Below are 14,187 nucleotides of genomic sequence, written 5' to 3' on the forward strand. Positions count from 1 at the left end.
GAGCCACATTCAGAGTCTGATCCAGTCCTGGAAACTATCCTGTCACAAGTGGGGCACTTTTGTGGTTCTTCTGTGGGAGGTTCCGGGTTTGAGGGGATGAGGAAGTGACTCTGGTTATTTGCATCTGTACCAGGTCGGGAGGGTAGTTGCGGGATGCGAAACCTGTTTTCAGGTAGTTGGTGTAATGGTTCAGGGATTCCGGACTGGAGCAGATTCCTTTGCCATGAAGACCTAGGCTGTAGGGAAGGGACTGTTTGATGTGGAATGGGTGGCTGCTGTCATAATGGAGGTACTGTTGCTTGTTGTTTGGTTTGATGTGGACGGACGTGTGAAGCTGGCCATTGGACAGATGGGGGTCAATGTCAAGGAAAGTGGCATGGGATTTGGAGTAGGACCAGGTGAATCTGATGGAACCAAAAGAGTTGAGGTTGGAGAGGAAATTCTGGAGTTCTTCTTCACTGTGAGTCCAGATCATGAAGATGTCATCAATAAATCTGTACCAAACTTTGGGTTGGCAGGCCTAGGTAACCAAGAAGGCTTCCTCTAAGTGACCCATGAACAGGTTGGCGTACGAGGGGGCCATCCTGGCACCCATGGCTGTTCCCTTTAATTGTTGGTATGTCTGGCCTTCAAAAGTGAAGAAGTTGTGGATCAGGATGAAGCTGGCTAAGGTAATGAGGAAAGAGCCTACACTCGTACTCTCTGCTGGTAATATCACTTTGCCATGAAGAAAAATGATCCTAATCCTACTCCCAATGATCCAACTCCCCAAGACACTATCCAAATCGAACGCTGCCTGGAACAGTTCCGTCCTCCGTCACAGTGGGACCCACCTCCTCTTCCTCAAAATCACCCCTCCAAACCTTCCAGGAATTTCTGACTTCGAGCCTTGCCTCTCAATCCTTCTTAAAAAACCTTAATCCTACTCCCAACATCACCACTGCTGAAGCCCAAGCTATCCGTGATCTGAAGGCTGACCGATCCATCGTCATTCTTCCGGCGGACAAGGGTTCCACGACCGTGGTACTTGATCGTCAGGAGTACGTGACTGAGGGACTGCGTCAGCTTTCAGACAACACCACATACAAAGTTTGCCAAGGTAATCCCATTCCTGACGTCAAGGCGGAGCTTCAAGGAATCCTCAGAACCTTAGGCCCCCTACAAAACCTTTCACCTGACTCCATCAACCTCCTGACCCCACCGACACCACGCACCCCTACCTTCTTCCTAAAATTCACAAACCCAATCATCCCAGCTGCCCCATTGTAGCTGGTTACCAAGCCCCCACAGAACGTATCTCGGCCTACATAGGTCAACACCTTCAACCCATTACATGCAGTCTCCCATCCTTCATTAAAGACACCAACTACTTTCTCGAACGCCTGGAATCCTTACCCAATCTGTTACCCCCGGAAACCATCCTCGTAACCATTGATGCCACTTCCTTATACACAAATATTCCGCACGTCCAGGGCCTCGCTGCGACGGAGCACTTCCTTTCACGGCGATCACCTGCCACCCTACCTAAAACCTCTTTCCTCTTTACCTTAGCCAGCTTCATCCTGACCCACAACTTCTTCACTTTTGAAGGCCAGACATACCAACAATTAAAGGGAACAGCCATGGGTGCCAGGATGGCCCCCTCGTACGCCAACCTATTCATGGGTCGCCTAGAGGAAGCCTTCTTCGTTACCCAGGCCTGCCAACCCAAAGTTTGGTACAGATTTATTGATGACATCTACATGATCTGGACTCACAGTGAAGAAGAACTCCAGAATTTCCTCTCCAACCTCAACTCCTTTGGTTCCATCAGATTCGCCTGGTCCTACTCCAAATCCCATGCCACTTTCCTTGACGTTGACCCCCATCTGTCCAATGGCCAGCTTCACACGTCTGTCCACATCAAACCCACCAACAAGCAACAGTACCTCCATTATGACAGCAGCCACCCATTCCACATCAAACGGTCCCTTCCCTACAGCCTAGGTCTTCATGGCAAACGAATCTGCTCCAGTTGGAATCCCTGAACCATTACACCAACTACCTGACAACAGCTTTCGCATCCCGCAACTACCCTCCCGACCTGGTACAGATGCAAATAACCAGAGCCACTTCCTCATCCCCTCAAACCCAGAACCTCCCACAGAAGAACCACGAAAAGTGCCCCACTTGTGACAGGATACTTTTCGGGACTGGATCAGACTCTGAATGTGACTCTCCAGCAGGGGTACGACTTCCTCAAATCCTGCCCTGAAATGAGATCCATCCTTCATGAAATCCTCCCCACTCCACCAAGAGTGTCTTTCCGCCGTCCACCTAACCTTCGTAACCTCTTAGTTCATCCCTCTGAAATCCCCAAACCTCCTTCCCTACCCTCTGGCTCCTACCCTTGTAACTGCCCCCGGTGTAAAACCTGTCCCATGCACCCTCCCACCACCACCTACTCCAGTCCTGTAACCCGGAAGGTGTACACGATCAAAGGCAGAGCCACGTGCGAAAGCACCCACGTGATTTACCAACTGACCTGCCTACACTGTTAAGCTTTCTATGTGGGAATGACCAGCAACAAACTGTCCATTTGCATGAATGGACACAGGCAGACAGTGTTTGTTGGTAATGAGGATCACCCTGTGGCTAAACATGCCTTGGTGCACGGCCAGAACATCTTGCACAGTGTTACACCGTCCGGGTTATCTGGATACTTCCCACTAACACCAACCTGTCAGAACTCCAGAGATGGGGACTTGCCCTTCAGTATATCCTTTCTTCTTGTTATCCGCCAGGCCTCAACCTCCGCTAATTTCAAGTTGCCGCCGCTCATACCTCACCTGTCTTTCAACAACATCTTTGCCTCTTTACTTCCGCCTCGACTGACATATCTGCCCAAACTCTTTGCCTTTACAAATGTCTGCTTGTGTCTGTGTATGTGCGGATGGACATGTGTGTGTGTGCGCGAGTGTATACCTGTCCTTTTTTCCCCCTAAGGTAAGTCTTTCCGCTCCCGGGATTGGAATGACTCCTTACCCTCTCCCTTAAAACCCACATCCTTTCGTCTTTCCCACCCCTTCCCTCTTTCCTGATGAGGCAACAGTTTGTTGCGAAAGCTTGAATTTCATGTGTATGTTTGTGTGTCTATCGACCTGCCAGCGCTTTTGTTTGGTAAGTCACATCATCTTTGTTTTTAGATATATTTTTCCCACGTGGAATGTTTCCCTCTATTATATATATATATATATATTCTTATTGTCATTTCTTGTTAACACCATTAGCTTATTCCCAAGAATAAGCATCTTTCACTTGGTTAATACTCGGCAGAAATCAAACCTGCATTTGGATCGGACTTCCTTAACTCTTGCGCAAAAAGGTGTGCAGTATACTGCTGCATCCATTTTCAATAAGCTACCACTCGAATTCAAAAGTCTTAGCAGTAATCCACACACTTTCAAATCGAAACTGAACAGTTTCTTCATGGGCCACTCCTTCTATTCTGTCGAAAAATTAAACTGATTCTTATTGTATTGCTGATTGTGTTTACTTAAACTTATGGACTGACTTTTTTCGGGTTCATAAACATTTATTTTTATCTGTTATTACTTTTATGTTGTAATTTCATGTACTGACACGTTCCATGACCTTTGAGATTTGCTCCTCAATTTGGCTGGTTGGTTGGTTGGTTGTGGGAAGAGACCAAACAGCGAGGTCATTGGTCTCATCGGATTAGGGAAGGAAGTCGGCCGTGCCCTTTCAAAGGAACCATCCCAGCGTTTGACTGGAGCGATTTAGGGAAATCATGGAAAACCTAAATCAGGATGGCCGGACGCGGGATTGAAACGTCATCCTCCCGAATGCGAGTCCAGTGTGCTACCACTGCGCCAACTCGCTCGGTCTCAATTTGGTCCTACAGAACTTGACATGTAAATTAAAAAAATAAAAAATAAATGCTGCCCCACCATGACGTCACACAACACAATTCAGTTTCGTTTCAGGTCAAAGCTGACAACTGGTACCACATGTTTCACTTGACCCTTCAATGTCACATCACATAGGAAATGAGAGTTGGTTAATGGCCAAAGCAGAGGAGAGGAAAATTTCTAAGAACACACAAAACTTGTAACAGCAAGGTAGATTAGATCCCCAAGAGGTGAAGTTTTACAGTAGCGAACAAAAAAAATTAGGTCTAGCAATGTACAAAATGAATCCAACAGAATTAACATGGCGAATACCAACTTGGATTAGCAGACTTACATTAATTAATCAAATATTTCTACCAGGTACCAAGACTGGTACAATGGTTATAGATTCATTCCACGAGTGCCTACACTTGACAGCATCGAATTACCCCAAGCACATGGTGGTAATACGTGATTATTTTAGCTTGCACAGTATTGATGTCACAACATATCAACATTGAGGGGCAATACTAAGAAGCAAAAACATAAAATCAGGAGTGGGAAAAGCAAATTAAAAATCCCTTGATTTATTGAGAGCATTCTGGAAAAGTGCAGTGCATCTGTACAGGAAATCACACATAAAACACTATAACCTCATCAGAATAACGAAGTGATTAACAACTAGTTGTTTACATGACAACTACCGCAGAAACAATCAATCAGAGAATGAGTTTCAATGAACTTTCTGTCCTGCTTACAGCTGCCACGTCGCTCGTCATGTGGCTTGATTTCTCTGTGCTGATTTTCTTATTTCACAAAATGGAATACCTGAAACTGGCAGCAAAACTGTACAGAAAAGTGACAACAGTGTTACAATCATGTCAGGCAGACTCTCAGTACCATATGCCAAAGGGAAACATGTGCGTACATTGTCCCAAACGGCACAGCTGTGGCTGTCAGAATCTTACTGAGTGCCCAGGTAATGCAGAAAAGCCAGCATTGGCCCATTCTACACATACAGCAATACTATGCAAACCACTGTGAAGTGCACAGCAGAGGGTACTTCCCATTATACTAGTTAGTAGGGCTTTTCCTTATTCCATTAAAATATGAGGTGCAGGAAGAATGACTGTTTAAATGCCTAATCTTGTCTTCACGGTCCCTAAGGGAGTGGTCTGCCCTAAGTGGGCAGTTGTAGTATATACCTAGATTCATCTTTTGATGCTGGTGCTTCTCTGTGTAGTTCAGGTAACTCACAGACATTTTTTCAACATGTCTGTGATGCTCACCCACAGGTCAAACAAATCTGTGAGCATTCATCCTGCCATTTTCTGTACAAGTTCAATATCCCCTTTCATTCCTATTTGGCAGGGGTCCCACACACTTGAGCAATATTCTAGTATGGGTCATACAAGTAATTTGTATACAATGTCCTCTGTATACTGATTGCATTTCCCTAGCGTCCCACCAATGAAGTGCTATCTGCCACCCACTCTATCTACGACTAAACCTCTGTGATTGTTCCACTTCATACCATTATGAAGTACTACACTCAAATATTTGTTTGAATTTACTTATTCCAACTGTGATGTGTTGATACTGTAGACATAAGAGAGAACATTTTTATTTTTATTTTGTGAAGTGCCCAATTTTACATTTCTGGACACTTAAAACAAATTGCCATGCCTAACTGTCAGTCATTTTGTTATGCTGATCTACATGTAGTGCAACCAATGGAGGTGCTGTTCCAGTGTACAAGAGTCCTTAAAATGTAAACACAACATAGAAATCTAATACTGTAAGTACAAGCATACGTAATAGCTAGCATCATAATAAGACTGGTATGCCCTATAACAGAGTGTTAACACTGATGTCTGGATAATATAAATGACAATCATTGGAGGAAACTTCATCAGATAAATTTAGGGGGAAAGGTATTTGAGTGAAACTAAGTGGTAATTCCAAGGCTGCCATCAGGTATCTCATGTGGGGACCATGATAATAGAGATTATGGCATGCACAAAGGCACACAGACAGTAATTTTTCTCTCGATCTATATGCAAATGGATTACAATAGAAATTCACAAATACTGCCAGCACGAAGTATCATCTGTGATTCTCTGTAATGCTGTGTGAAACTATTGTGCATAGTTATTCTCATTCTGGGAAAGTTCACGAAGATATATTTGAATTTACCATTTCTACGTCTCTGGGTGGGTTGATTGGTGTGTGATTAATCTGCTAAGCAAATTAAACCATCTACACATCAATGCAAAATATCACGTCATGCAGATTTGCTTTACTATTTGTCCAATACATATTTTTCAGGAAAAGCCCTGAGAGCTGACTGCAGCTCCATGGGTAGTTCTCCTCCTAACAATTAGAAAGAATTTGAGAATGGCATAATCTTTTATGGATGTCTTGGATGCATCCACATTGGAAGATCAATGGTATTATGAACAGGATACATTGCTACTCATTGTAAGGATGGCACTCTGATTTGCAGATAGGCATAATGAAAAAAGTGCTACACATTGAGCTTTTGCCCAAACCCTTCTTATCTCTCTTCACCCCGACCAGAATGCGACTGTCACACTGAATGAAAGCAGCAACCCAGAGCGCAGTGGAGAAGGGAGAGAACAGCAGGGTATGGGTAGGGGAAAGAAGAGCAGTGTCTGGCAAAGTGTGCAGAGCTAGTTGGCAGTAGGACAAGGCGTGCAGCATTAGGAGGCTGTGAGGAAGGGAGGGAGGGATTTGGGGAGTGGGAGAGGGGGAGCAGAAAAGAAGAGGAGCAGAGAAGGTGAAAAGACTGATGGTTGAGTTGGCAGAGTGTGGTGCACAATGAAGGTGAGAATTGGGAGTCCCAACCTGTCCTGACTAGAAAAACTGAACCAGCCCATAATCAGGGCTTCGTTACTTATCATCAACACCTGAAATGAGAAACAGCCTACCCAAATTGTTCCCACCCCTCCTGAAGTGATCTTCCATCGCTTACCCAACCTCCACAACACCATAATCCTTCCCTATGCCACACCCAACTACAACCCCTTGCCATTGTGATCATATCCCTACAGAAGACCCAGGTGCAAGATCTTCCCAATCCACCCACCCAGCACTTCCTACTCGAACCCTGTCACAGCCTTACCCTACCCCATCATAGGGCATGCCACCTGAGAAGGCAGCCATGTCATATACCAGCTCTGCTGCAATCATTGTCAGCTTTTGATGTTGGTATGACTACTAACCAGCTGTCTACCAGGCTGAATGGCCACTGCCAAACTGTGGCCGAGAGCAAAGTGGACAACCCCGTGGCACAATACGCAGCTGGACATAACACGCTTGATTTCAATTGCTGCTTCACAATCCAGGCCACCTGGATCCTCCCCTACACCAGCAGGTTTTCTGAAATGCGCAGATGAAATTTATCCTTACAATACACCCTCCACTCTCAATGTTATTCCGATCTAAACCTGTGGTAACCTACTGTCCTCACAGCCTCTACCCAATATTTTAATAAATGTTTGTTAACTTTGCTGTATTGAATTTTGCACATTTATTCCAACCGGTTTCGGTTTTGACTCTTCAACTGTATCTCATATGAAATGTAAAGGTCATATTGTTTGTCCCTGGATGATGGTTGAAAACTGAAACCAATTGGAATAAATGTGTAAAATTCAAAACAGCGAAGTTAACATGCATTTCTTAAATATATTCATGTTTAAAATTGTTGCCTAAAAAAAATGTCTGAAGCTCCACCCAACAGGTTCCATCCATCTGTCCCCTCACGCTCATTGTTTGCCACTCTCTCCCAACGCACTCACTGGTCTTTCCCCTTACCCTGCTCCACATTTCCTCAACCTTCCCCTCCTCCCTCACAGCCTCCTGGTGCTGCACCTGGCAGTCTCGTCCTGCTGTCATCTAGTCCCTGCATGTTCCACCAAACAGTGCTCATGTCTCCCCACACCCGTATCCTGCTAATGTTCCCCCTCACTCTGGATTGCTGCTTTCATTCAACACAACAGATGCAATCTGGCCAGAGATAGTGGTCATGTGTGCATGAGGTGTTCTTTCTTGTGTGAATATGTCTGTGTTTTCTTTTCCGAAGAAGGCTTTGATAGAAAGCTCAATGTGTAACAGTCTTTTCATTGTGTGTATTTGCAACTCAGCAGGTCATATTTATGGGGAGAAGCACTCTAACCTCTTCATAATGTTGTTGCCTTTGATCTGTTATCTGTATGGCACTACCAATTTCTTATGGCGCGTGCCCTCCCCCCTCCACACACTAGCATTTACTTCCATGTTAATTTTATAACTTCATATTTACACAAGTATTTTGGCCTGTTATTGTTGTTGTTGTACAGTCAAGTGAGAGTGAATGAGAGAGAGAGAGAGAGAGAGAGAGAGAGAGAGAGAGAGAGAGAGAGAGAGAGGGGGGGGGGGGGGGGGGGGGGGAGGGGGTAGATGCGTAAACTATGAAACTGCATCTAGCAGTGTCCCCAAGCAATGGCAGTAGTTACAATAGCTTCTAAACTTATTCTTCATAAGTAACTCTTAAAACAAACAACGATATGTATTTTAGCAGCGATTGTCAAAGACATAAGCTACATATATTACATGAGAAATACACAACTTATCAATCATGTGATCACAGATCTTAGTCAATTCTTGACTTCAATTCTTCTTGCTTGCTTTGCTGGGTAGAGAACACGCTTCTGCATGAATTTTCAACAAGACATGCTGTCATCTTCAGAAGACTGCCAAAATGGTCCTGCAGGGCATCCTTTAATATGTATATTAGTTAGAGATGGGCAAACTCGTTCATCCTTGGGAACTAGTTCACTGCTGATCATTCTTTTTTGGGAACCGTTCATTTTTACTTATTCACCGTTCATTTGTGCTTGGTATATGGTTCTTATGAAAAACTGGAAACTAGTAGTGTAGGTGACTGAAGAATAGAGGGCACCAAGAGGGGGCACTTGCCTCCCCCTGGAGTATAGAGTTTCTATTCATTGCTGGCCGGTGTGGCCTAGCGGATCAAGGCGCTTCAGCCTGGAACCACGCGACCCCTAAGGTTGCAGGTTCGAATCCTGCCTCGGGCATGGCTGTGTTTGATGTCCTTAGGTTAGTTAGGTTTAAGTAGTTCTAAGTTCTAGGGGACTGATCACCTCCGATGTTAAGTCCCATAGTGCTCAGAGCCATTTGAACCATTTTTTTATTCATTACAGAATTCTTACATACTTTTAGAAGTAATTTCTGTGATTCTGCAGAACCTCTTGTTTAGCCAACTGTAGCCTTGTGTGGCTGATCGCAGGGAAATAACAAAATAACATAGGGTGGCGCACGGAAAACCGGCCCCGAGTACAGACTGCTCGCCAATTATGGACTATGTGTTGCCCGTTATGAGCAGATACAACAAACAGACAAATAGGTAATAATTAGGCAGTGAAGAAATAACAAGCTAATGAAAGCAACAATTGCGAAACAATCGATGACGATGTGTAGAGAGCTGGAGAAGAGAACATGAAAATCTCACGTGGCGCGCATGGGCTATAGCTCATTTAGTCTTGTAAACCTGTTGGTGGCTTTTTCCCAACTTAATAGACCACAAGTGTCTTGTACAAAATTCTTCATTTCGACTTCCACTGCACAGCTATGGTACGTTGTAGACAATAATCGTTTACACCCTATATATACTTCACGTTCTCTCTGAGTTCGTAGGCGAAGTAGAGACTTTATGGAAGCATAAAATAAAATGTGGTTTTCTCATACTTGCGTCGCACGCTTAGTAAAAATTAGATTTTTATGTTGCATTATTAAACTTAATGCAGCAATAATAATAATAATAATAATAATTAAGTTCGCAGCAATCAACTTTTTGGTTTGAAAGCTCCTTCTGAACAAATGTTTTTGGGATAATAAGTAAATACGATTTTATGGCAATCTATGTCTTTTCAAATGGAGAGGCACCGCTTTTCCAACTGAGCCAAAATGACCCACAACCTACTCTTCTTCTTTTTCTTTTATTTTTCAGAGAAACCAAACTAGCAGGTAATGCAAATTGGAAACAACCAAACTCAAAAATAATTAGAGCCTTCCTAAATGTAATGTTTTGTCTATGAAAGATACACGAAAATCGTTTTATATGAATTTTCTTACACTAAAAATTAAGCAAATTGTTGAAAGTTAGCTGCTAAATCAAGTCGATGAAATCAAAATATATATGAATAACAAAAAAAAACTTGCCTTGTTATAAGTATGTCTTCTGCTGTTCATCGATATAATGAAGTGAGCTGATACGCCCTTTTGTTACCTGAAAAGACGTACCTATTACATACAACGAAATTTTTATGTAATTTACGTAACTATAAAATACTTTTTGATTACCAGTTGTGGACGCTGAGTAGCCAGAACCAAGGGCAAGAACAGTTTGGAACACATGTAAAATAGGCGAGGGCAGTGAACGAAACGAACTGGATATTGAACTAACTAGTGCGGCCGAGAGGGACCGAGACTGAGACGAGCACGCGACCGAGGCTGGAACGAGAACTGCCGAAGTGACCGCCGCGACCGAAGTAAACTAGTGAACTATGAACCGATCGTTCATCGTTCCCGGGAACTACAAGTAGACCGCCATGACCGAAGTGAACTACGAACCGATCATTCGTTGGAATTCGTTCCTCGGTCCTTTCGTTCATCTTGGTGAACCGTTCCTTTGCACCCGTTCGTTTGAGAACTACCCATCTCTAATATTAGTACTGTATCCACACTCCCACCTAGGCAGCAGCTGCTATAGTGAGGGATGGAGGCCACATCCTTATGACTTAGTCAGTATCATAGTGCCACTAGCTTCACATTTCTTGATAGGGAGGGCGCAGCATGTTATCTTGGCTCGCGAGTCATTGACAGATGTAGAAGTAACTTAGCGTGTACTCCATGAAAGTGTGTTATGACCCTTGTTGCTCATGCTGTATATTAATAATCTTGTGAACTGCGTTAATAATAATCTCAGACTTTTTGCAGATGATCCAGTTACCTAAAACAAACTCCAGCCTAAATGAAATATTCAGTCAGACCTTGATAAGACTTCAAAGTGATGAAATGACTGGCAGTTTGCTTTAAATGTTCAAAAATTTAAAACTGTGCACTTCACTTCACAAAATGAGAAAAAGAAAAAAAAAGTCATTGTATCCTATGAATATAATGTTAATGAATCACAGCTGAAATTTGCAAACACATACAAATACGTGGGTGTAACACTTAGTAGGGACACGAAATGTAATTGATCACATAGGCTTAGTGGGTAAAGCGGGTTGCAGACTTCAGTTTGTTGGTAAAATACTGGGGAAATGCAATCAGTATACAAAAAGACTGCTTACAAATCACTCATGTTACCCATCCTACAATACTGCTCAAGTGGGTGGGACCCATACCAATAGAATTAGGGGTATTGAATATATAGAAATAAGGGTAGTGCACTAATGGTCACATGTATGTTGGAACTGTGGGAGAGTGTCAGGGATGTTGAAAGACCTGAACTGGCAGACAGACAGAAACAATTCTGACTAAGCTACTTACAATGTTTCATGAGCCAAATTTAAATTATGACTCTATGAATATACTACAACTCCCTACATATTGCTGTCATAGATAGAATGAGGATAAGATTAGATTAACTACACCACACACAGACACTTAAATAATTCTTTTCTGCAACCTATATTTGAATGGAATGGGAAGGAGGCCTATAACTGGTACAATGGGACCTACCCCCTGCCATACACTACACAGTGGTTCACAGAGTACAGATGTACTTCTTGACGCATTCTCAGTATGTAAAGTGCAGGTTCTTCCACCTTGCCATAATGGGATCCACCATGAGAAACAGGGGTCGACAGAAGCGTCCGATCCCACGCGTCGGCTTTGACCCGTGACGTAAGGGTGTTGTCGTGTGTGACGTCATGACGGCGCGGAGTTTGGTTTGAGTGTGGCTGTCTCCAGTTCTGTTTTATCTTATTTTATTTACTTTTCTGATCTGTTCGTTCTATCTCGTGAGATTTTTTTTTTATTTAAAAACACTTATTACTTCTTTAAATTATCTGTTTCCTCCAATTTCTGTTTTAGTTTATTATATTTATCTTTCTGATCTGTTCGTTCTATCCCGTGAGATTTTTTTAAAAAAAAGACAAAAAACACTAATCAGCTACTGAAGCATCTTCATCTTCTACGGGTTGCAGGGGTTACGACCCCTGGGGAGGTGGGTGGGTATTCATGCATGGCTGTCTTCACTTACACGTTGTAGCTACGCAAGGCGTCTAAATTTGTTTACATTTAGTTTGCCCCCCACCCAAAACACCCCATTTCCCGCGCTTGTCCCGTTAGTGTCAATAGGCTTCTTGTGGAAAGTGTGTGCGTTTTTGTTTCCGCCATATTTGTGACGCCATGGGTCAAAGCAGACGGGCGGAATCGGACGCTTCCGTATTTCCAGAAACAGGGCATGAACACAAATGCTATAGAATTCCACTTGGTGGCTGCACAGTGCAGCTTAGAAACTGGCCATGAATTAAAAGAAAAAAAGAAAAGAAAGTTCTCCTACCATTCCCTTCTGGGACTACTTTCAAAACCATTAGAAATCTGATATGAGTATATCATGATGAACAACAGTGGAGTGCTGCTCCTTAAGAAGCAAGGCAAGAAAGTCTTCATTGTGCAAAAACGTGCTGTGAGAAAAATATGTAGCGCTCACCCGTGATCATCTTGTAGACATCTGTTTATGGAGTCGGAAACTCTGACTACTGCTTCGCAGTATATCTATTCCCACCACAGTTCAAGAGGAACAATGAGGTACATAATAACAATACTGAAAGGAAAAACGACATTCCTTACTCCGCATAGGCTTGTCTTCAGCACAACAAGGAGTGCACAACAATGCACCAAAAAATTTTGACATTTGCCCAGGGATATAAAATATCTGACAGATAGCAAAGTAAACTTTGATAACAAACTGAGGAAGTTTCTCCTTGACAACTCCTCCTATTTTGTCAAAGAATTTCTGCTATTGTAATGTGGAAAAGGTCGTTTGTAGGTTTTATTTATTTATTTATTTGTTTTGATCCTCTGAATCATACATTGTACAGAAATGCACATCATGATACAGGACAGGTCATTTGATACATATTAGGCATTTATAAGAAGAGGTGCATGTCTATGAATCTATAAAATGATTACATATTTTTATCACGTGTGTAATGTAGTCAGGTCTTATATTTATTCTGTACCAGAATTTAGCATTTATACCAATAAAACTTACATTCAGTTATGTTACATAAGGTCAATAGTTTGGGATCCATTATCTGATATTTTTGTTGAGCAGTTCATTATAGCATTTCATTAAAGCATGTTATTTTCGAGGAATTCCTGTATGCTGTAGAGGCAGTGTTTAATTAGGAGTGACCATAGTTTTACTTTAAAATCCTTCACTTGTGTAATGTCCTTCACTGCTATTGGGAGATGATTGTAGTTTTATTCCCATATATTTGAGGGATTACTCATATAGAGTTCTTTGACCTTGTATCATGTTGGTGCCAGTTTGAGTTTATATCTAAGTTGCTAATATTTTTCTTGGTGAAACATAGTAGGTCCAGTATGTACTGACATGGGAGGGGTAATATGTTCAGATTCTGGAACAGTGGTTAACAAGATTATTTCTAATCATGAAACATACTTAACTCAATTTGGTGCAGGTAATATCAATATGATTTCTCCATGTAACAGTAATGGTAACCCCCAAAAAATTGGTTTCCTTTACATAGTTGATTTTATCATCACTCAGTGATATATTTGGTACTGGTGGGTTTTATTTTGCAATTTTTTGAAAGTAATACCAGCTGTCTTTTTTTATATTTAGTAGTAGTCTGTTTGAATTAAGCCATGAGTTTAGTTGTGTTGTGCTCCTGTTTATTGTATCTTTAAGATGTTCATTTGAGTCGGATATAATAATTGTGGTATCATCAGCAAAGAGGAAGGTTCTGTTATTGTGTAAATTTAAGGGGAGGTCATGATTTTTTTTTTCCTTTTTGTATAAAGAAATAGAAATGTGCAGAATGCATGTACACATTGATTTGCAATGCGAATGTATAATCATACATTTCATATCATTACAATCTTTCGTGCAAAATGATCCACACAGCATGTTACTAACTTACAGACATAAGGGATCCCCACTCCCCAACCATCGCTAAGAGTCGAGATTATAAACAAGTATACGAAAGATTCCCCTCTTCATTCATCAGCAATTACC

General features: G+C 42.3%; 1 protein-coding gene across 1 annotated transcript in view; it reads right to left on the reverse strand.

The window, feature by feature from the left end:
- LOC124619832 (DNA replication complex GINS protein PSF1-like) overlaps positions 1-14,187 on the reverse strand; it is a 58,877-nt gene that overhangs the window by 43,838 nt on the left and 852 nt on the right. The window lies entirely within an intron of this gene.

The sequence above is a fragment of the Schistocerca americana genome, chromosome 6, assembly GCF_021461395.2.
Source record: "Schistocerca americana isolate TAMUIC-IGC-003095 chromosome 6, iqSchAmer2.1, whole genome shotgun sequence".
In the NCBI taxonomy this organism is placed as follows: Eukaryota; Metazoa; Arthropoda; class Insecta; order Orthoptera; family Acrididae; genus Schistocerca; species Schistocerca americana.